At 40.1% G+C, this 22,726-nt stretch overlaps 1 protein-coding gene across 10 annotated transcripts in view; it reads right to left on the reverse strand.

The window, feature by feature from the left end:
* The window catches only part of STAMBPL1 (STAM binding protein like 1), a 47,606-nt gene extending 27,485 nt beyond the window's left edge, over nucleotides 1-20,121 (reverse strand). For 2 of the 10 annotated variants that reach the window (XM_019940529.3, XM_019940701.3), the window contains exons 1-2: nucleotides 19,542-20,113; nucleotides 18,347-18,407 (exon numbers count right to left, since the gene is read on the reverse strand). The gene's annotated coding sequence lies outside the window, so the exon portion shown is untranslated. Of the gene's footprint in view, nucleotides 1-2,204; nucleotides 2,675-18,346; nucleotides 18,408-19,285; nucleotides 19,509-19,541 lie in introns of those variants that run through there. The other 8 variants (XR_002177449.3, XM_019940608.3, XM_004322005.4 and 5 more) reach the window with 6 other exon arrangements.
* Between the last annotated feature and the right edge of the window lie 2,605 nt (nucleotides 20,122-22,726).

The raw sequence follows: 22,726 nt of genomic DNA on the forward strand, positions 1-22,726 counted from the left end.
CCTACAGAGAGCCCCAGTCACAGTGTAGTTTTAAAATCCAGATTAATCCTGGGACCACTGAATGTAGGCAATCCCTTCGGGGGAATTACCACTTCTCGGTGAGAATAAAACGGAAAAAAAAAAAGACGTTAAAAGAGTTAAGGAGACAGAACAAAGAGGCTTATGGAGAATTTGAGGCTGGGTGGGGAGAGAACAGGACAAGGAAATACTAAGTACTCATTGATTAGGGTCTCCTAAAAGCCAAAGATGAATTCTTTTAGGGGTTACTCAGATCCTTAAACAGAGCACAAATAATTTAAAAAGTTGGAAACATTAGCACAGCACTTCTAAAATCATATAACCCTGAGACTTGTTTAAAATGCAGATTCCTGGAACTCAAAAGGATTTTGGATCCCCTAGTTTTAAGCCCACCAATAGCATTGTTAGGATGTGGTGCAGGTGATTTTCATACATGAGACTTCCAAACAACGCTTTGAAAGACACTGCATCTGAGAATGTATCAAGCAGGATTCTTAGTTGCAAGCAAAGGCACTGACTCTTGAATCCACAGAATGATAATGGAAAGGTCACAAATTTCCAAGAAGGCCAGAGAAATTGGGCCTGGAGGCTACATACCCAGCAACATGACCCCAAATCACACAGCAGCACTGGTCTGCTGCCTGTCACTGATGGGCGGGGGAGCCAGTGGCTTCCATCACCGACACCAGCTGCTGTCTGGGAAACCACCTGTGGAGATGCCACATATTTTTTCATGTCACTAGTTTCTATTTCAAAATATGAGATGGAGGTGCCTGCCTGGCAGAACCTAGGTCACACGCCTGCAGCCAGGCTGCAAAGGTGGTTAAAAACGCAAAACGCAAATATCTAGCACTTCACACTTCCATAGGAGGCAAAGTGGGATGTGCCAGGTGAGAAAAGGTAGATTCAGGGCTGGGCGGCCAAAAACAATGGTAAGTGCACAGAAAAATCAAACTTTTCCGCAATGAGCTTCTAGACGTATAAAATGCTTAATTCAATATATCTTGAACACCAGAATTTATTAAATTCCTATAGATGAAAACCAATAGTTAAATCTCTCTTTAACTCTATTAACTCCCACACACAAATTTATTTATAATTCAGAAACAGAAACCAACTCCCCTCAAATCTAATAAGAAAGAAGTTTATACATTTGTCAGTTAACTGCTTCTTTTTGGACCATTAACTACTCAGTGGCAGTGGTCCTGCCTTAATTCCTTTATTTTTCAATCTGCAGTCCTAGCACTTATCCCCTGCAATATAAACAATTACCCATGTCAGCATAAACAGGTTATGTTCTCAAGACCAGTAGATGTCAAAGTGTGATACAGCATCCCCACGGGGTCTGCAAGGTCAATATTATTTTTGTAATATTACTAAAACATTATTTGCTTTTTTTTTTACCATCCAGCTGTATAGTGGAGAGTTCCATAGGGTACAAGTTAATGGCTATGCTCACTTGTATCTTCTTGTAAATGTCTGCTACAATTTTTAATATGATAAATATAAATAGATATAACCCACAGAAACAAAGCTTTTTAGTGCCCTTAGTAATTTTTAAGAGTGTAAAGTGGTCTCATGACCAAAAAATTTGAAAACCCGCTGCTCTAGATCAACTACGCAAACAAACAAAACAAAACCTCGCCATGCTACTTCAATCTAACCAGAAATATAGTGGGCCATGAGTATCTAAAAGATGAAAAAATAATGGTCAAGTATCACCTTCCATTTGTACTACTAAGGTCTCACTAAAATAATTAGAACACTGAGGGCACAATAAGAGATACCTTACCTCACAGAACCCAAGACCCACAAGAGCAAATGTGGCAGACTGCTATATAATCTGCAATACCCATTCTCTTTTTCTAATATAAAAATATAAATTTTTAGTTGATACATAGCCTGGATGTCTCTATGCCTCAACTGCCCCCAAGGAAATATGGAAGCAGCTCTACGATTCTGCCCTTTAAAACCAGCATCAAGTAATGCCAAGAACAATATCGAATCTGTTAACACAGTGTTTCTTTTGTGACCTTTTTAGCCTAAATTATTAATTCCCTTAATTTTCCTTCTCTTTCTTTTTTTTTCTTAAATACTTTTTTTTGGGGGGGGCAGGGGTGCTAAGCTCAGAATCCTGACTTACTTGCATACACAGAGACAGATTTTCCAGAATACAAAAGACTAACCAGGCAGGAAAGAGTCTCCTGAGAGACCGGGCACACAGGACAGCCAGTGAGACCATCGCCCAAATGTGTCGTTTTCTCACTGGTACTCCTTTCAGGCTGAGTGCTGTAGGGAACTGGATAAGCAGGGGTGGCAGATGAGAGAGGCCAGAACACCTCATGCCACACGCTGTAGTCTCATTTCTAATTGGCCAAAAGCAGCCTTTCTTCTCCCCACTGGGTTAGAGTTCAGGTTTTCCTGGAAGAACATGGTGCAATTTACTTAGTTGGAGATAAAGCAAATGATCATAACCTAGACTGTGGGCCGCAGTGACCTAATCTGATTTAGATAAAAGGAGGTTAAAGGGTCACTCCCATGCTTTAAATGACAGAGGCAGAAAGGAGTATCTCCTGAGTCACAGGAGGCTTACAGATTGGGACCTGCTTCAGGAAAAAAAAAATGACCTAAGCCCATCCTTGCTTTTCATTTGGAAGGATTCAGATGTTAAAACCAAAGATTATTTTTTTATACTCAAGAGATTATTTTTATACAATATTTGTAAATCAGAAATTATCATCTGCTGTGACCCAGATGATAACATTATTTGTACTAAAATATTGATAAATATGAAACTTGATCCGAATATTAGAAATAGCTTTTATTGTCTTTTTTATATACTTGTAAGTACTACATGTGAGTACCTGCTAGGTATCAGGCATTTGTCTCTTATTCCTAGAAGGATATCCCAAGTTAAACATACCTCAGCAGTGTGGTTAAGATTAGATCAATCAGCAAGAATGCAGTTGCTACAGGAAAGATTATTAAATAAAACACCATGCCCAATATAGGTTTTGTATTTGTTGGTTTTTTTTTTGCGATACGTGGGCCTCTCACTGTTGTGGCCCCTCTCGCTGCGGAGCACAGACTCCGGACGCGCAGGCTCAGCGGCCATGGCTCACGGGCCCAGCCGCTCAGCGGCATGTGGGATCTTCCCAGACCGGGGCACGAACCCGTGTCCCCTGCATCGGCAGGCGGACTCTCAACCACTGCGCCACCAGGGAAGCCCCCAATATATGTTTAAAATTACTTTTAGGTAAGTCTAGGCTACGCTGAGGGCAATCAAGTTGCACTTTGGGACAGAAAAGAATTATTTCTCATAGTGCAGTACAATTTTTATTCTGACACCAGGTGAGATGGTTGGGCACCCTTAACCCAGCAGCTCAGGGTTTGGGGCTGTATATGTATGTGTAGGAGAAACCAGCTTCTACCACTTGTGAGGTGGGAGTGCTATGGTGTCTTATTTAACCCTTTTGTGTACTTTATCTTCATCTATTAAATGGGGGGAAATAACACCCTTCCAGAAGAACTCAGTGGAAGCTTACATGAGGTTAAAAAAAAAAAACACAAAAAAGAGAACTTCCTGGCGGTCCAGTGGTTAGGACTCTACGCTTCCACTGCAGGGGGCGTCCACTTCCATCCCCAGTTGGGGAACTAAGATCCCGCATGCCACGCAGCATGACCAAATTAAATAAAGATCATTAAAACACACACACACACAAATTCTATTACAGTTCCTGGCATGCAGTAGAAAACTCAAAGAAAATCAGTCCTTTTTCACATCAAATGGTTAGAAAAGTAAGATGACGTAGGCTTCTATTATACATAGCAGAGATGACTAATGTTTAACTACTTGCTTCATTGCAATTAGTCTTTGACAGCCGCTGTCAGTTGTCTATCCAACAGCCGCCCACTCTCCCCACCCCCGCTTCTTCCTGCCAGCAGGGCCCAGCCTCACTAGAGATATTCACTTTTCCAGACTCCCTGGCACTCAGGACTTGACTAGTTGGCAAGTGACCAAATCTTGGACAATGGGACCAGAAGGGAGAAATCTATTGGGAGGACTCTGAGATACTTTCATCTCTAACACAAAGAGATAGTCTGGAGAATATGCGCCTTTTCATCAGCTGGACATGTGTCTTCATGTAAGACTTGAAATGCAGCAGCCGTCTTGCAACCCAGACGGGTCAAGCCTAAGACCCAGCTGGATGGCAGAGGTGGAGGGTAGAAGGAGCCTGGCTCCTTGCAGACACTGTTGAGCTGCTGAGCTTACCTTGAAACCATTCTCCTCTGAACTGTTATTGTGTAAGACATAAGTACCATTGTTGAAGGCACTCTTAGGATTCTGTAATCTGCTGCCCAATTGATACAGGATTCCTCTGGCAACATAAGGAAATGTTTACCTATGTGAATCCAATGGTGAAAGTGGTAATTCTGAATACTAATACTAATATTAAGAAGAAGAAGAAGGGGAAGAAGTTTGTGAGATTTAACAATTTTTGAAGGAAATATTTCTATAATATTACATTCTTCTTTGATTAAAATATAAATATTATTTAACTCTTTCTTCATGATTCAGTTTTATTTCAATGTACCTGCCAACAGCAATGCTTCCCTCCAGCTCTAATTTGTTTTCATCTAGAAAATCACTTAAAAAACAACTTCTTTACTAAACTTCTCTGACTTCAGTCTTTCTCTCCTTTTAGTCTATCTTGATTACTGATAAAATAATTTAAATTTATTTGTAAAATTAAAGTTTAACTGGACATGGGTCTGAAAGGATCTCCTGTGAATAAACTATATGCTGATTGCAGTGACTGCTACCTGATTTCTAATTTGGTTGCTCAAAAATCATTTTTCTTACCTTTTCTTTCCTCTACTGTCTTCTACATAAGAGCAAGTTGAGTTCTGGGCAGGTGAGGTAGGACTATGTATATCACCTTTAATTCAGCAAAAGAGCTATCGTAATAATAATTATATTATTATGATAATATAATATCATATTATAGTAATGGGTTACTAATTATATACTAACCAAAAGCTTTCCTTCCCTGGTTATCTGAAGTAATGCATTGACCTCCATTCTCAGCCCCCACAACCGCCTTATCAAATAGGAAGCAGTTGAGTCTAGAGATTAGACATGCAGCCTCCAGGGTCAGACCACATGGGTTCAAAGCCTGACTCCAAGCAATAACTGCAGAATCACAACTACCCAGACTGCAAAGTGGGGTTGATAACAGTAACTAAGGAAAGACCTGTTGAGAAGGTGAAGTGAGAAAATGCTTGTGAAACCAACAGCCAGCTGCTTGGTGTCAGGAAGCACTCAGCAAATGATAATGACCATTATCTCCATTTTACAGGGGAGGAAACTTGAGCCTAGACTAGACAAGCAACTTAAGTAAGTGGTGGAGCAAGGACTCAAAATTAGGTATGTAATATCCCAGAGTTCATACTCGTAGTCACACAGCGATACTCGCAATTAATATTTAATAGCTGATGGTGAAATCAGGGGAAGGTCAAATTCTTGGACTTTGGACAAGAGTGATAGGATTTATTGCAGAAATGAGACTTCAGTTCAGCATTACATCTGTTTCATCGTCTTCCGGCCAAAGAAATAAAAGGGCATCCATTCCCTCCACTTGTTTCTTAGGCAGAGTGATGCGATGTCTGTGGACTGACCACCTGGAATATGTAGTGAAGAAATTCAAATGCATAATTATTCGACCAAGACACAGTTTAATTCAAAATATGTGCTGGTTTTTAATGTAACTTCTAAATTGTGGTACTCAAATTACTTGGCCATAAAAAAGAATGAAATAAATGTCTCTGTAGCTACATGGATGGACCTAGAGATTATCACACTGAGTGAAGTAAGCCAAAGACAAATAACATATATCACTTATGTGGAATCTAAAACATAATACAAATGAACTTATTTATAAAACAGAAACAGGGCTTCCCTGGTGGCGCAGTGGTTGAGAGTCCGCCTGCCGATGCAGGGGACACGGGTTCGTGCCCCGGTCCGGGAAGATCCCACATGCCGCGGAGCGGTTGGGCCCGTGAGCCATGGCCGCTGAGCCTGTGCTCCGCAACGGGAAAGGCCACAGCAGTGAGAGGCCCACGTACCACAAAAAAAAAAAACAAAACAGAAACAGACTCACAGACATAGAAAACAAAGTTATGGTTACTGAAGGGGAAATGGGGGAGAGGGATAAATTAGGAGTATGGGATTAACAGATATATGCTACTATATATAAAATAGCTAAACAACATGTATTTACTGTATAGCACAGGGAACTATAGCCAATGTCTTGTAATAACCTATAATGGAAAAGAATTGGAAAAAAAAAATATATATGTATAACTGAATCAGTTTGCTGTACACCTGAAACTGACACAATATTGTAAATCAACTATACTTCAATAAAAAAATAAAATAAATTCTGGTATTCAAAAGGCATTTCATATGCTCACAAGTATACTAATTTATGATTCTGTTGTACTTTTTAAATGAGGTGATTCAATTAATATCTTCATAAAACAATTAAAAATTCATAAAACATTTGGAAAATGAATTTGAAGTGTTGGGGAGAAATTCAGTTAATTTGCCAAGATAGATTCATTTGAGCTTAATTGTGTTATCTTGCTGTTGAAATACTAAAATTTCATGGAAATTATGCATTCTAAAGATAAGCCACCCATAAGCCACTAAACTCTAACATCCACTTGAACATACTTCCCTTTTTATTGCAATTTGCTTTTAAGAAAATACTATCCAAGGTAACACTTGCACTGTTGGTGGGAATGTAATTTGATACAGCCACTATGGAGAACAGTATGGAGCTTCCTTAAAAAACTAAAAATAGAACTACCATATGACCCAGCAATCCCTCTACTGGGCATATACCCTGAGAAAATCATAATTCAAAAAGAGTCATGTATCACAGTGCTCATTGCAGCACTATTTACAATAGCCAGGACATGGAAGCAACCTAAGGTGTCCATCGACAGATGAATAGATAAAGATGTGGTACATATATACAATGGAATATTACTCAGCCATAAAGAGAAATGAAATTGAGTTATTTGTAGTGAGGTGGATGGACCTACAGTCTGTCATACAGAGTGAAGTAAGTCAGAAAGAGAAAAACAAATACCATATGCTAACACATATATATGGAATCTAAAAAAAAAAAAGGTTCTGAAGAACCTAGGGGTAGGACAGGAATAAAGATGCAGAGGTAGAGAATGGACTTTAGAACATGGGGGGGGGTAAGGGTAAGATGGGACGAAGTGAGAGAGTGGCATGGACATATATATACTACCAAATGTAAAATAGCTAGTGGGAAGCAGCCACATAGCACAGGGAGATCAGCTCGGTGCTTTGTGACCACCTAGAGGGGTGGGATAGGGAGATTGGGAGGGAGACTCAAGAGGGAGGGGATGTGAGGATATATGTATATGTATAGCTGATGTACTTTGTTATAAAGCAGAAACTAACACACCACTGTAAAGCAATTATACTCCAATAAAGATGTTAAAAAAGAAAAGAAAATACTATCCACAAGTTATCTAATTCAATGAAGCATAATGAGTCAGAAATACATTTTTTAAATAACATCATCTTCTTGCCTGCCAGATGCCTGAAGCCCAGAGATGAGGTCAGTCCTTGGGCATTATTAATCAATTTTATTTAATTTTCATAAATTTCCTAAGGGCAGTGCTTGAAAGGCATGAATTTAGTCCAGCACTACTTTCTTTCTTAATTTTTTTTTTTTTTTTTTTTGCGTTACGCGGGCCTCTCACTGTTGTGGCCTCTCCCGTTGCGGGGCACAGGCTCTGGACGCGCAGGCTCAGCGGCCATGGCTCACGGGCCCAGCCGCTCCGCGGCATGTAGGATCTTGCTGGACCGGGGCACGAACCCGTGTCCCCTGCATTGGCAGGCGGACTCTCAACCACTGCGCCACCAGGGAAGCCCCAGCACTACTTTCAAAAGCAAAAGCTGTCCCAGAATACCTCTCATACGCTGCTTCTCCTGTGTTCCTCAACCAAAGGAAATATTCTAACTGTTCAACATATTTCAATAGACAGCTGCAGTCACATTTTTGGTTTTGAACTAGACAATCTCTTCAACGAGGTGGACAAAACCAAAACAGGCTGTGTCCCTTCATAACTTTCCCTGGCAGGTTACTTTTAAATGTTTAAAGAGCCCCCTCCCTATACTGCCAAAGTCGTTAGCAAGTGGCCATCCACTGTTTCTCTTTGTTCGCCCTACTCACTTCCTTCTTATTTTCCTTCACTGCAGCTTATACCCCTCTACTCTGATGTAAAGTTTCCTCTGAGTGTGGTTCCTGGGCCACCTGCACCATAATTACTCAGTGGAGGAGGAGGGTGGTTGTTAATAAGAAACAGATTTCTATGCCCCATCAAGTCAGAATTTCTGCCAAGGGTGCCCCACAGAGCTCTATTTTTATCAAGCAGCCTAGGAGATCTTTATGCACATTGAAACTTGAGACTCACTGCATCAGATAAAACTGCTCTAAGACAGTTACAAATAACCCCCTAAATACCTGCCTTGATCAGCTGAACAGTACCTACTTTCGAACAAACTCCTGCTTTGCTCTAAATGAAGTAGAGGCATTTCCTTTTTCCTCCCACTTCCCTCACCTTGCATCTTACCTATTAATTTTCTGTCTTTTAACATACTTTTATTCCATGGGACACATTTCTTTCAAGGCTTCATTTAAGGCTTAATCTGAGCACTGTGTCTACACTCCATCCACTTTCACCAGGGTATCCGACTGTGATTTCTCACTCAATAGTTCCAAGGCTAATAACTACTGTATATCTTTCCCACAAGTATCAGCTCCAAGTAAATTCATTCATTCATTCATTTATTCAACATTATTTATGAAGCTCCTACTTCCTGCTAGGAACTAGTGAGCAAAGACACAGAGGATATTGATCTTTTGAAATTTACCTTCTGCTAGAGGCAGGAGGTTGAGCACAGAGGTACTAAGTAAGATACTAAACAACTAACTGCACAAATATATCATTAAAACTGCGGTAAGTGCTACAAATACGAAATACAACAGAGGTGGTTATGCATTTTTTGGCAAAAATATCTCAGAAGTGGTGGGGTGTCCTTCTCAGTACCTCAGGAGACACTGATTTGCCCTGTTATCAGCGATGTTTACTCTGATCACCTAAGTTATGTCTGCCATGTTTCTCCCCTGTAAAGATACTATTTTTCCTTTTGTAATTACAAAGTGTCTTATAGGGAATTACTTTGCCAATATGCAAGTATACTTTTGCCCATTCATTTTAGCATCCAAAGATTATTCTTTTCTGAAGTGATTATTACTGTGGTGTTTGAAAATGGTGAATTTTCTATTTCTATCCTTCTTTCTATATTTATTAGTTTAGTTGGAGTTTTTGTTGAAGGTTGTTTAATTTTTTGTACAAAATTTTAAAATTTTAGGCTGTCAAATGGATCTATTTTTTTCTTTTATGATATCTGGATTTTTCATCATTCTTTAAAAGGTCTTCAAACTGACTGATGATAAAAATTTTTTTTAAATATGTCTACCAATCTTTTCTCCTAGTAATTTTATGGTTAGTTATTTTTGAATAAATACCGTTGATCTGTGTGGAATTTATTTTTATGTAAGTAGTATGACAAGGATACAGATTCTTTTTATCATTAGGCAAAAAGACCCTGAATCTCTTCAATTTTGCTTAGCTTCTTATTTAATTCTCAACTCTGCTCAATAAGGTGATCTGCCCAAACTAGGAACTAAGTACATATTTATTAAATTGAAGTAGTCTCTGTTAATTATACCGCAATGAAGGTGAAAAATAAAAGTCTAGGAGTGATGGATAAACTTGCATAGAGAAGAGATATCGGCAATTCAGAGAGGAGGCAAGCATGCAACTGTGTTTGAGATACCCCAGGACTGGACTGAAAGTGGTAAAAAGAATGTAGAAGGATAAATAGCAATTGGGAGCGATTCTGAGGGGGAAAAAAACATAGAACCTGGAAGTTAAGTGGACAGACAGGGATATAGGAGCGTAAGTAGGCAAAGATACTGCAAATGTTGGCATCTAAGGGAAGTGGAGATGGTGATGCTTCTGACTTCAACAGAGAAAACTTCTCCTGTATCTCAGTGAATGGCATCAACACCCAATTACACACAACCTGGCAAAACTTGGAAACAGTCACCATGCATCTTCTCCCTCCCTCAACTCCACATCCATTCTACCACTTATAGTTGCTGAGTCACCCTCCAAGATATCTCTCAAATCTGCATTTTCTCACCATCTTTCCTTACAGTACCCAATCTGTGTCACCCTTTACTCTGTCTGCATCGCTCGAATAGCCTTCTAATTGGTCTATTTGTTTCCATCATGCTCCCCTTTGTTTAATTCTATATACAACAGGTATGCTATTCAGATATTGTCATTTCTTCACTTAAAACCCTTTAATAGCTTTCCATCACTGTCAATATCATGCATCTTTAATAGGTCCCACAAAGCTGGGTCTGATCCAGCTGCCAACCCACCAGCCTTCTATTCACCCTCATTTCACACTTCTACTTCCTCTGTATCTTTCCAGTGTTAGTTTAAGCTTCTCTTCCTCAGGCAGATATTTTTGACCACTTCCAAACTAAGTCACACTCTTGGTCATATACTCATGAAGAAATACCATACAAACCCAAACTGAGGGATTTTCTACAAAAAAAACTGGCCAGTGTTCTTAAAAAGTGTCAAGATGATGAAAGACAGAAAGACTGAAGGAATGTTTCAGATCAAAAGGGACTCAGGAGACATGACAAAAAATGCCATGTGGGATCCTGTATGGGATCCTGGACCAGAAGGAGGACGCTGGTGAAATGTGAATAAGATCTGTAGATGAGACAATATAGTATTGTAACAATGTTAGTATCCTGATTTTGATAACTACCGTGATTATATTAACTGTTAATATTTGGGGAAACGGGTAAAAAGGATATACAGAAATTCTGTGTACTATTTTTGCAATTTTCTGGAATTCTGAAATTATTTTAAAATTAAATATTTTAAAAATGTTCAGTTAGTACCTTAACAATCCCTTCAACAAGTAAAATGACAACAAAAGGAAAAAAGTTTGCATCATATGCAACATATATAATATTGATTATGTCTAAACTATAGGGCATATTTGCAGAACAGTAAGAAAGAGATACAAAGTTGAATAAAAATCGGCAAATGGAATGAACACGTCATGAGAGAAATATAAATGGCTAAGCAGCACGTGAAAAATATTAATTTCACTAGTAATTAAGAAACTATGGATTTGAAATGGTATTTCCACTTATTTGATTGATAAAATTTACATGATTGGTCATACTTAATATTGATGAAGACTGGAAGAGAAATTGGCAATTAAAAAAAATAATACGCATTCCTGTTGACCAAGCAATTCTAAGTTTCCCCCATAGACTGTCCTGCCCAAATAATACACTAATACACACACACACACACACTCACACACACACTTGCTCCCACTGTAGCATGGCTTAAAAATATTACAATTTTGGAAATTAAAATACACAGCCATCAAAAGGAGGTTATTTGAAATAAAGAATCTGTACAGGAAATGAAGCCATTAGAAAAGACTTACATCTATACGTGCTGAACCAGGAAGTTGTCCGCGTTACAGCATTAAGTGAAAAAAAAAGCAAGTTGTAAAATAGCATATAACGTATGACTCCCACATATGTATTTAATGTATGTTGGCATTTGCAAGAAAGGTATCTGAACAACATGCACTGGATTTTTCTCAGCTGTTCTCTCAAGGATGAAATCATGAAGGATTTCATATTTAACTTATTCATTTCGGTACAATTTGTTACAAGTATGTATCACTTCATTATGACAAATTATACTGTTTTTAAAGCCTATAAATTCTCAGTAGGTAGCTCCAGATTTGAAGCCTAGCCCTGCCAGTTTCTAGATGTGTGGATTTTGATCAATTACTCCCTGAGTCTGTTTCCCTTGTCTAACGTGAGACCCTTGCCTCACAACGTTATGAAGGTAGTGGTAGTTGAAACAGTTATTCAAGGGCTTTCTAAACCCAGAGAGGCTATCTGGCCTGATGACTGGGCAGCCTTGGTGTCACACCATAACATGCAGCTGCTGGAGAGCAGTTTATTGGCTACAGACCTTCAGGAAAACAGCACGGGAGAACACTGCTGCATGAACCCTTCAGTCAGCCCTGCCAAATTCAAAGCCCCAAGTGCTCACCCTGCTCCCTTCTGCCTTTCCTTAATCCTCTCTTCTGGACCACGTACCATGTGTCCCTAGCACAAGAGTAAGGCTTGTTTGCATCAGGTTAGTCCCCTGCTCAAAAAAGCAACTGATAACCTAGTGTCTACCCGAAGAGGTCTAAACACCCTTGCTGGCCCTCAGTGCTGTGCACTATTAGACTTTGCTTTCCACTGCTTCCCAATATAGAAGTCTTGCCCTACTTTTCTTTTTGATCAAACCCTCTCTGCCCTATCCCAACATCTGTCATTCAGAAGGAGGTGCAACATTCTTTCCTGCCAACTCTGTGGTTTTCTGATTTCTTCCACCTGAAAACAGGTATTAATAAGAAAATTAAACACAGTGTTGGCTGCCATTATAAAAACTCCAAGGCAGCCTTGATGGCTATGTTATTCCATAAAAATGTATATGAAAATCAGAGGAATAAATGCATCAAGCTTAAAAACAGAAGCACAAATTTGCATATAAAATTAGATTTAGCTCCTAAATAGGTTTTTCTCTAAGTATGGTTTATTGACCACCTGCATCAGAATCCTCTGAAAAGGCTGTTAGAAGAAGGCTCCCAGGCCCCGCCCAATCTTACTGAATAATAACCTAGGGGGTGGCACGGAAGTGATTCTGGTTTTTTGAGACTAGTTTGCGATGCACTGCCCTAGTTACCTTTCTAAGTCTTTCAATAATATTACACTTGACAAAAGACAAAGAACCTTGATGCCATAAGCATGTGATGGTCATTTACATTTCTTTCAAAAGCCACATTTGAATTTCTTGAACTTTTCAATACTTGGACAAAAAAAAGTTCCACACCCACCAATGATTGTAAGTGATTTTCATCTTTTTTTTTTTCCTTAAAGTACTACATTGATTCAGTAAGGAGTTTCTCGGCCCCATTTTTACAAAAACAGGAACGTATGAAGGATTTATTCCAGGCTTCTCTTTCCTAATCTCATTCCATCTACCACTTCCAATTGTTCCTCTTGTTAAAGAAAATTTATCCTGTGGAACAGTTTATAAACCAACCTCTCAAGGACAAAACAGATTGGAAAAGGAACTGAAGTCAATCTGTCAGAAGACTGAAGCATGAACCCACAGGCATAAAGACCTCTCCATATTTCTTCTCAGTGGTTGAAATGCATACTTCCGGTGTTAAAAGACAGGGCTCCAGCAACAGGTTAAATAAAATTATACGGTCCTTAGATGAGCTGAATTTAAACTTGATCACCATTACTGACTGCAGTTTTCTTTATGCCTTTAATGAAAAGGTGCACAGTTGATTACTGTCCTAGACACTCAAGTTTGAAGTAACACTCCCAAAAAAGACCCACAGTGGAGTTTCCCCCAGTACCTGCAAAGGCAAAACAGGCAGGCAGCGTCAACTGGGGACTGGAAGGGTTAAAAATGAGTCATCACTGGCCTCCTGTTTCCAATAAACCAGGGTCAAATCAAGTCAAGCAATCAAAATGAATAATTTGTGATGAGTCCCTGAACAGCTATCTCTTGTATGAGGCTGGGCTGAATCTTTGGTTCATTTACGGTGAAAGCACTGAAACCTAAGTATAGCAAAAGTTTAAAAACAAAAGACCGAATTCACCAAAACTCAAACTTAATCAAGTTTAAACTCACAAAATTTTAAAATAGTTCCTTTAAAAGAAACTGGACTTTAGTTAACTAATTATGTAATTTGCACAAAAGGGTAAAATCAAACAATGCAGACTGTATTTTTAAAAATGAGATTTAAAAAATTTTCCTCAACTAAATAGTATCTGTGAACTTTACACAAGACCAAGAAAAGTTTTTGCCTCCTTAGAAAAAAACAATACTAGTTACAGATTTCTGAAATTTATTTATGAGAATAAAGAATTATAAGGACTAATGTAATGTTAAAATATTGAAATCAGTGATGACATACACCTTGCTAAAGAAGTGCTGGAGGAATGCAGAATTTTTGATTATTTGTTGCTACAGCAGTCTTCCCACCTATAATTAAAATCTGGCCTCTCTTTTTTTTTCTTTTTTAATTGAGGTATAGTCGAAGTATAATATAATGTTAATGGCAGGTCCAATGATAAAAACGCCTGGCCTTTTATAATTACACGTAATTATGTCAAGTCAAAGAACAGCTAAAATTTACTCTGCTTTTACTCTATAAAATATTCTGAATAAAAATGGTTATGAAATGTCATCATAACTTCACCATGGCTTCTGAATGGGAGATATATAAGACTCTGAGAGTGTGGACAAAGGTGGATGGCATAGAAGTTTTTCAGAATACTGATACCTTTCCAATAATATAATGTACACATAATTATTCGTAACATCTCTCTTCTCCAGTGATTCTTTACATCTAACGTAAATGTCTCCCTAATATGTGTTATACAGTATCTATTATATTACATATAATATGTAGTATAATGTATATATTTTATAATACATACCTTATATATAATGTATACATTATATTATGTATACACGACATACACTGTATAAAATGCATCTAATATATATTATATAGCTAAATAATATTACATCACACAATATATATAAAACATATAATGTATATATTATACATTATATTAGGGAGACATATCCTGCTGCCTCCAGCGAAGGATCACTAGGTACAAGGAAAGATATTACAAATGAATATAATACGTATTGCATATGTCAACTGTTAGGCAAAAACAAAAAATAACCTACTTTTAAAGCATATGTGAAAACACAAATTGGACCCCTTCTTAAAGTATTTAATGAAACACATTTACAAAATACCCAAACATCAAGGAAAAACAGCAAACGTTTTGTACAATAATCTGGGTACTAATTCTATCTATATAGGAGATGACAAACTCTGCAGTGGAAATGACTGGAGCCCTGGATCTCATTAGGACAAGCCCCCACTTTTCTCTCCCCAGTCAGTGTCCCCAGCACCTGGCATGTGATCAGGGATACACACAAGTTAGGCAAGCAAACACCGGAGTCGGATTGTCTGGGTTTGATGCCCAGCTCTATCACTCTATCCCAGCCTATGGCCCCGAGTGAATTACCTGGCCTTTTTGTGCCTCAATTTTTTAATCTGCAAAATGGCACCTATTCCATAAGGTTGTTTTATGAATTAATAACAATAGTAACAACTAATACATGTAGCAGTTAACCTTGTGCCAGACACTTCTCAGTACTTTTCATTTATACCTATTTATTCATTTAATCCTTCCCCAAACCTTATGAGACAGAAACTAATATCCCAATTGAAAGATGAAGAAACTGAAGCTCAGAGAAGTTAGTAACTTAATCAAGGACCCACAACTCGTAAATGGCAAAAAGAATTCATGTTCCCAACCACTCCATCATCCTTGAGATAACAAATGTAAAGGCTGAGTACAGTGCCTGGCATATAGCACATGTTTAATAACTAGTATTTATTAATAAGTATTTGTCAAACGTTTGCAAGATTCTGAGGTTACACCAGGGCTCGGCAGGAAAGAATGCTGTGATCAACTGGTGAGGTGTTCCGTGGATGTGGAATACGTGTGTGATCACACTATGCCCCAGGTTTACGATTCCTCTTCCACATAAAACAAAGAATCCTGATGTCTGGCTGTCTGATGTTTTCCCTTCTTCATCTCAGTGTCTCTGGGATCTTATGTCAGGCTGTCATTATCTGACATCACATTTCACCTCCACTCTCTCCTTCTGTTAACCCACTCACTCCCCATCCAACTGCCAAAGTGCTCTTCCGAAAAGATGCTTTCATTAGGTACTCCTTTCAAGGAACCTACCTTGAATTGGCTACTTGATCTAAATCAAAATTCCATCCCCTTGCTTTCAAGGGACTTAATGAGACATGGAAGGAACATGCCTTTAACTCTAGTTCAAGGGCTCGGGTGCCTACTTATCAAATGAATACTTGATAAGAATGGCCATGTTTCATTATGCAGAGAATAGCAGTAGTGTTTGTGTTACTTCACAACAGTAATAAGCAATTTTTAAATTTTATTTATTTTGGACACAGCCCAACAGGAAAACCTTTTGAAATGTTTAAGGATCTCATTTGATTTTTATTCAGGATGAAACAAGCTTGATTGGAGGACAAAAAGGGAAGAATATCAGAGAAAAATCTGCATTATTATATGCACCATAATGTTAATATCCAGACAAATTTCAGTCAGCTTTCTAATCGTTCATCCTGAAATTAGATCATGAATCATAATCACAGGGTAAACCTCCAATGACTGGGGATGTTAAGTCACAGCTATTAAAAAAAAAAAAAAAACGGAAGGCATAACACTCTTCATATTCAAGATCATACAATGCACTCATTTATTTTGAAAGGCTAGCTAGAGCTAATCAAAACATATGAATTACTGGTGTTTATATCAAGGGGCTGCTTTTAATAAATACAAGTTACTCAGTAGCCAGTGGTCTGAATTAATGTCTGTAAGCCAACCACATCAATGGACAAACATAACGTGGATTTAATTTAAAATTTAGAAAGAAAATCAAATATGAACTTTGAAGACTTAGCAATTTGCCAAAAGTTTAACTGGCTTTTCTACTCAACATGAGGAGATGAAGGATTGTACTAGAAGTTCATCTAATTTGCTTAGAAATGCAACTAATTTCTGACAAAAGGCATATCCAGATGTAGCTACATCTAGATCATTCCTGAGTTGAACATTACGATGTCAACTCAGGATTTCTGAATGTACACTCAACACATCCAACTGGACAATTCACATGTTCAGATAGCTGAAATAAGCAAGTCAGTAAGTACCAATACAGTGGTTTTTTCTTTGTTTGGTTTTGTTTTGTTTTAGCGGGATCGTTATTGTTCCTTCAGTTGAGGAAGTTGGTCTTAGTTGACTATCAATTGGCTCCAATTTAATGTTTGATGTTTGATGATTCATATAAAGTTATGGCTAAAAATAATCAATACTAGAAGAGGTGATGTAGTAAGGTTGGGAAGATTCTAGAATTGGTATTCATTTAACAAATATTTAATGGGCAGCTGAGATCCATTAGCCCTCAGGGGTAGAGAACTGACTCTCACATTTTCAAGGATGACCATGAGTCATTTCCCGTAGTTTCAATTGAAGCTACTCCTAAATCTTTCACAGGGGAGAGAAAAAAATGCTAGGATTAGACAGAATCACAAACCCAGTGGTTTATAAGTGTGTCTAATTGGTAAATGTATCCTCCCTGAAGGCACATGGCATTTTCTGGGCAGCATCTACTATTTCTTCTACCCCTCCGATCCTGAGCAAGAATTACCAGGTTTTGCTTCTCTATAAAAGGCAACCTCGCTCTCTGGATTGTAGCTGTAAGTAGTCTTGGGAAGAGTCCTTGAAGAAGGAATGTGATCGAACTGTGTTAAGACCTTTGTGCCGAAAGTAAACAGAGGTAACTATTACTAACAATTCTTTATTTTTTATCAGTCCTTCTCAGAAGCTAATCCCCAAAACAGTCTCCTCTCCAGGAAATAATCTCTTTGCTGAGGACACCCTTGGGACCATGATGCTCCCACTTCTCCTTCCAAGCCTTTCAATGGGAATGAGTCCTATAAAACAGAGCAAAAGTATGCAAGAAACTGGCCCTAAAGACCACAATATGGGTAAAGGACTTGGATTCTCTGCCTGCTGATTTAAATGGTGCTTATGTTACAAAAGACTGTAAGAAAACACGTTTCTTCTTAAAATTCCCAAGAACAAGCTAATACATAAATTACAAGTGAAGTAGTATGTTCAAGAGCAGATTCCCAAGAGGCAAGCAATTTGCTATATACGTGCTTGAACAGAAAACAAGCAGCCTGTTCATTTTCCAGGGAGATTCTAATAACATTTCATGCCTTTGAATGAAGATGTAATGGAGCAAACGGTAAACAAGAGGTACCTACTTCCCAGTGCCTTCCCAAAGGCATTGACTCAGTATTAAAAAGAAACATAGATATTTACAGTGTAGCTATAAAATGTCTACAATAATAGAGTCACAGAGTACATTTTTTATACATATATATTTTAAAACAGAGTACCTTTTTGAAGTTCAATTTAGCATCCATCCCACAAACATAAGACTGCCAACTGAAACAAGATCTGGAAAAGCATAGAAGATAGTGGCTTAAACTCTGTGTAAAACAACCATAGAAAACTACTCCCCGAAACTTGAAACAGAAAATCAAACATTCACGTGTAATTGAACGGCTGGAACAAATCTGCCATATTGACCTTGACAGGGCCTTGAATCATGAGATCATAAATCAGCATCCTGGTGATATCCATTATAAACTTAGAAATGCCTTAAAACCTAAGACTTCATTTTATTCTCAGTGATTAGCAGGATGTTTGGAAAGCACTGGGCTCTCTGGAGCTTACTTTGAAAGATTCAAAGATTCAAACACCGATTTCCAGAAGGCCACCCCGAAGCCACCCAGACACTTAAGATTTTCTTCAATCCTCTCGATCAGGTTCTGTTTCCTGAATTACTTATTGTTTATTTATTTATTTTCAAATTTCAGTAATTACAGCACCTTAGGCTCTTGGCTATCAGCGGTGTGGCTTGTTTCAGAGAGTTCTGGAAAATTATGTTTTAGTGACATTCCACTTCTTTGTGTGTTTCATTAAAGGCTCTCCGTTAAGGCTTATAAATTATTCAGGTGAGGGAAAATGCCTTATGAGTGGCTCATAAACGGCGTAACAGTGGCTCATAAACGGCGTAACAGTAAGCATCATCTAGAAAGGCATGACACACGGTCCTGCAAGGACGCCTGTTTTTCCAACCGCCGCCCCTTCCCTCCCCACACCTCGCACCCCCAAAGACAATGCGGGGGGTCTCTCTGAACGCCGACACCATCTCCGAGGCCGCGCCCCAAGCCTAAACCAGAAACACCCGCGTGGAGGTAGATCACTGCGGGCGTCCCACCCTGCCCCCAGGAGCCACGGCTTCCTGCTTTCCCCATCAAGGTGAAACTAACCCCTCGGAGCCCGCTGGGGGGCGGACAGAGGCAACGCAGGTTGAGGCAGCCGACCGCAGGACTCGCAGGAAGGAAGTGAGCGGCCGCAAAGCGCATTTTCCTCCCGCGGAGCAAGCCCGGGACAGGACGTCGCCAGCGGAAGAGGGGCCGGCGCGCGCCAGGCCACCGGGCACACGCGTCCGCCGTGCACACTTGCCTGTGCCGGTGCGCGCACACACACACAGACACACACACACGCGCGCGCGCGCCTACTCACCAGCAGCCCCTGATGTCCGGAGCCCGCGTGGGATGGCGACTGCAGCGGCTGTCCCCGCGCCTGCCGTGTGGCCTTGGCATCCGTCTGGCCGCTGCAGCCCGGGCCGCGGTGGCTTTTGCTAGAAGGCACTGCAGTAGGGTGATAGGGCACCCAGCGAGCAGTCGCCCGCTCCCGTCACTCTGCCGACCCTCCTCCGCTTCTCCACGGACTGATGGAGCTTTGCTACCTTCACTCGTTTGGCTTCTGTGCGTTCCTCTCTTCCTCCTCCACTTCGCTGCCGTAGCTCCCCAGCGCCCAGCGCAGAGAGCTCCCTCGAAAACCCACGCGCAGGCCTGGCGATCCCGAGCCTGCAGCAGCCGTCCCTGATGCCGCCGCCGCCGCAGGAAAATAAACTGTCACTGCGATGGTCCCGGCCTCTGCCCCGGCCCCTGGGTGCCGCCTCCGCCTCTGCCTCCGCCCCTTCCTCGGCGGCGGCCTCCCGTGTTCCGCAGAAAACGCTCGCGGGTGGAAGCAGGTCCCCGCGGTTCGGCCTAGAGTGAATGTGAAACAATCGGGTGCGACTTTCTCTTCTGAAACCCTGCCCGTCCCCTTCTCAGCCCAGAACCACGTGAACTCTCATTTCGCTCCACCATCAGTTTCACTGAGGGGGACCAGAGTGGGTGCCTTTTAAGTGCACACGTGAGGTGATACAGCTGGATTTGACCGTGAACTCGCATCGCAGTCAGAGGAAGGATAGGGTTTTCGTGAAAATCCCACTTACACCGTATTAGGAATTCCACCTTGAGATTTATCCATAACCCCCCCCACACACACCGTGAAACAGTTTAGTCCTCCTCCCCTCTCCCTGCTCTGTGTCCTGTGGTAATGCAGGCTATTATGATATCTTTGGGATATTATATTATTATCATGTGCATTGTTTTTAGTATGGTCCTGGCACTGAGCCAGGCACTCTACATGAAATCTTATTTCATCCCCTCCATAGCCCTTATAAAGGGTACTCTTACTTTTCCCATGACCGAGGCACAGAGGAGCAAGGTAATTTGTCCCAGGTGACCCACCTGGAAAGTTGTAGAAGTTAAGATTTAAATTCTGATCAGATACCAAAGGCTATTCCTATTGGCTTTTAATGTGTAAATCTCTGAATGTGTAAACATTATACAAACACTACTACTTCTGAGTGAAATGCAGACATTTTTTTACTTTTTCTGAGTTTGGTTGGGAGGTTACTTCCAAGAGAGGGAAGTGACTGCAGAGAGAGGAAATGGAACATGAACTTTTTCTAACCTGCTTTTCTTCAGGAGACCAAACTTCTAGCCCTGGTTCTGTCACCAAATGAGCTGTTTGGCCTAAGGCATTTCACCCTCTTAGGGCTCATCTCCCTGCACTGGTTTTTGAAATGGAGAGGTCTGGCTATTACAGGCAGCCTGCAGCCTTGATTTTTAAGAAGCAGTGGTATCATTGTTTTTTCTAATTTTGAATTTGAGTCTAAATTTTAACAAAAATTCAGACTTTGGGCATATGCTGGAAAGTTGGAAGGACTGGCAACTTTTGCTTCATGGTGGGTTCTAGCAGCCATCAGCTAGAACTAAGTAGTAGGTGTATCCTTTAGACTGGGAAGATGCTCTTCAGTTTTCCCCAGTCCCCACCACTCCTATATGCCCCATCCCCTGACATTGAGGATATGGTAGACATTTGAGTGTGTAGTTCAGAACTAGATAATCTCATGACCTACTAGACAATCTAAAATTCAGTGATAATTAAGAAGATTAATCAGGGGCTTCCCCAGTGGCCCAGTGGTAAAGAATCCACCTTCCAATGCAAGGGAGCCGAGTTAGATCCCTGGTTTGGGAACTAAGATCCCACATGCTGCAGGGCAACTAAGCCTGCATGCCACAACTACTGAGCCTGCACACCTCAACTAGAGAGACCACATGCTGCAAAACTACAGAGCCCACATGCTCTGGAGCCTGCGTGCCACAACTAGAGAGAGAAAAACCCGCATGCCACAACTAGAGAGAAGCCCATGTGCTGCAACGAAAGGTCCCACGTGCAGCAATGAAGATCCTGCGTGCAGCAACTAAGACCCCAGGCAGCCAAAGAAAAAAAAAAAGATTAATCAGATTCCTAAAAAGTATTATGAAATAAAGAATGCACATAAATATTTATAGTGGTCATTGATCATAGACTTGTTGCCTAGAATCCCAAACTCTCATAAAAGGCAAAATAGCTCAGCACTCACTGTCTCCTCCCCTTAGCAGCTAGCATCATGGGACCTAAGTTCAGCCAATCAGAGTCTCCTACCCAAGTCTCTGAATCTGCAGTCTGATTCAAAGGGACCTTTTAGAAATAATACCATTATCTGTGGAGTAGCTTTCGTGCCCATAGACAGCAGTGCCAGCAGTGAGAGGTGGGACTGTCCAATGGCAGTACCAGTGGTGTCCTAAGTGGGCTGCTTGGGTGGTGTGGCCTGTTCTGATTCCAGCTACCAAGCTGCCCTGCCTGTTTCATGAGCCGGATTCTCCAACCTTTCTGTCTCTTTGGTGTTCTATGTAATGGCCTTCCAAGACATTTCTCTTCTGCTTAAGTTAACCAGAATTGGTTTTAGTGTTTGCCATGAGAACTCTGACACAGTGAGGTTGGGTTGATCCAAGCTCTGCCTCCCTTTCATTAACTGAATTAGTGAAAAGTGGGCACAGAAATATTTATACATCTTTTATCTTAGAGAATTTTAAAGTGTTCTATAATTTTGCTTGCACTTTTAAAGATTCTATTTCAATATAAATTCCTTTAAAAGATAGATTTTTTTTGCCTTTATCAATTATATTAACAAAGATTGTATATAAATAAACATTGCCCATCAATACTGATGAGGATGCAATGAAATGAGCCCCCTCATCTGGTGGTATAATTTGGATACGCTGCCAGGGAAGGAATTTATCAGTATGTTAACAGAAGCTGTAAAATACACACATCCCTTTGCCCAAAGTAATTTCACTTCCAGGAAGCAATGTATCCTAAGGAAATCTGAAATGAGGAATCAGATTTTTCCACTGGGATATTTATCACCAACTTTGGGCATTAGAGTTATGATTATGATGAAGCTGCTTATGATACAATGTTAAATAAATAAGAACGATACAAAACTGCAAAAACATATAATCTCAAATAGGTAAAAACACAGGGAA

Source organism: Tursiops truncatus, chromosome 16, assembly GCF_011762595.2.
Source record: "Tursiops truncatus isolate mTurTru1 chromosome 16, mTurTru1.mat.Y, whole genome shotgun sequence".
In the NCBI taxonomy this organism is placed as follows: Eukaryota; Metazoa; Chordata; class Mammalia; order Artiodactyla; family Delphinidae; genus Tursiops; species Tursiops truncatus.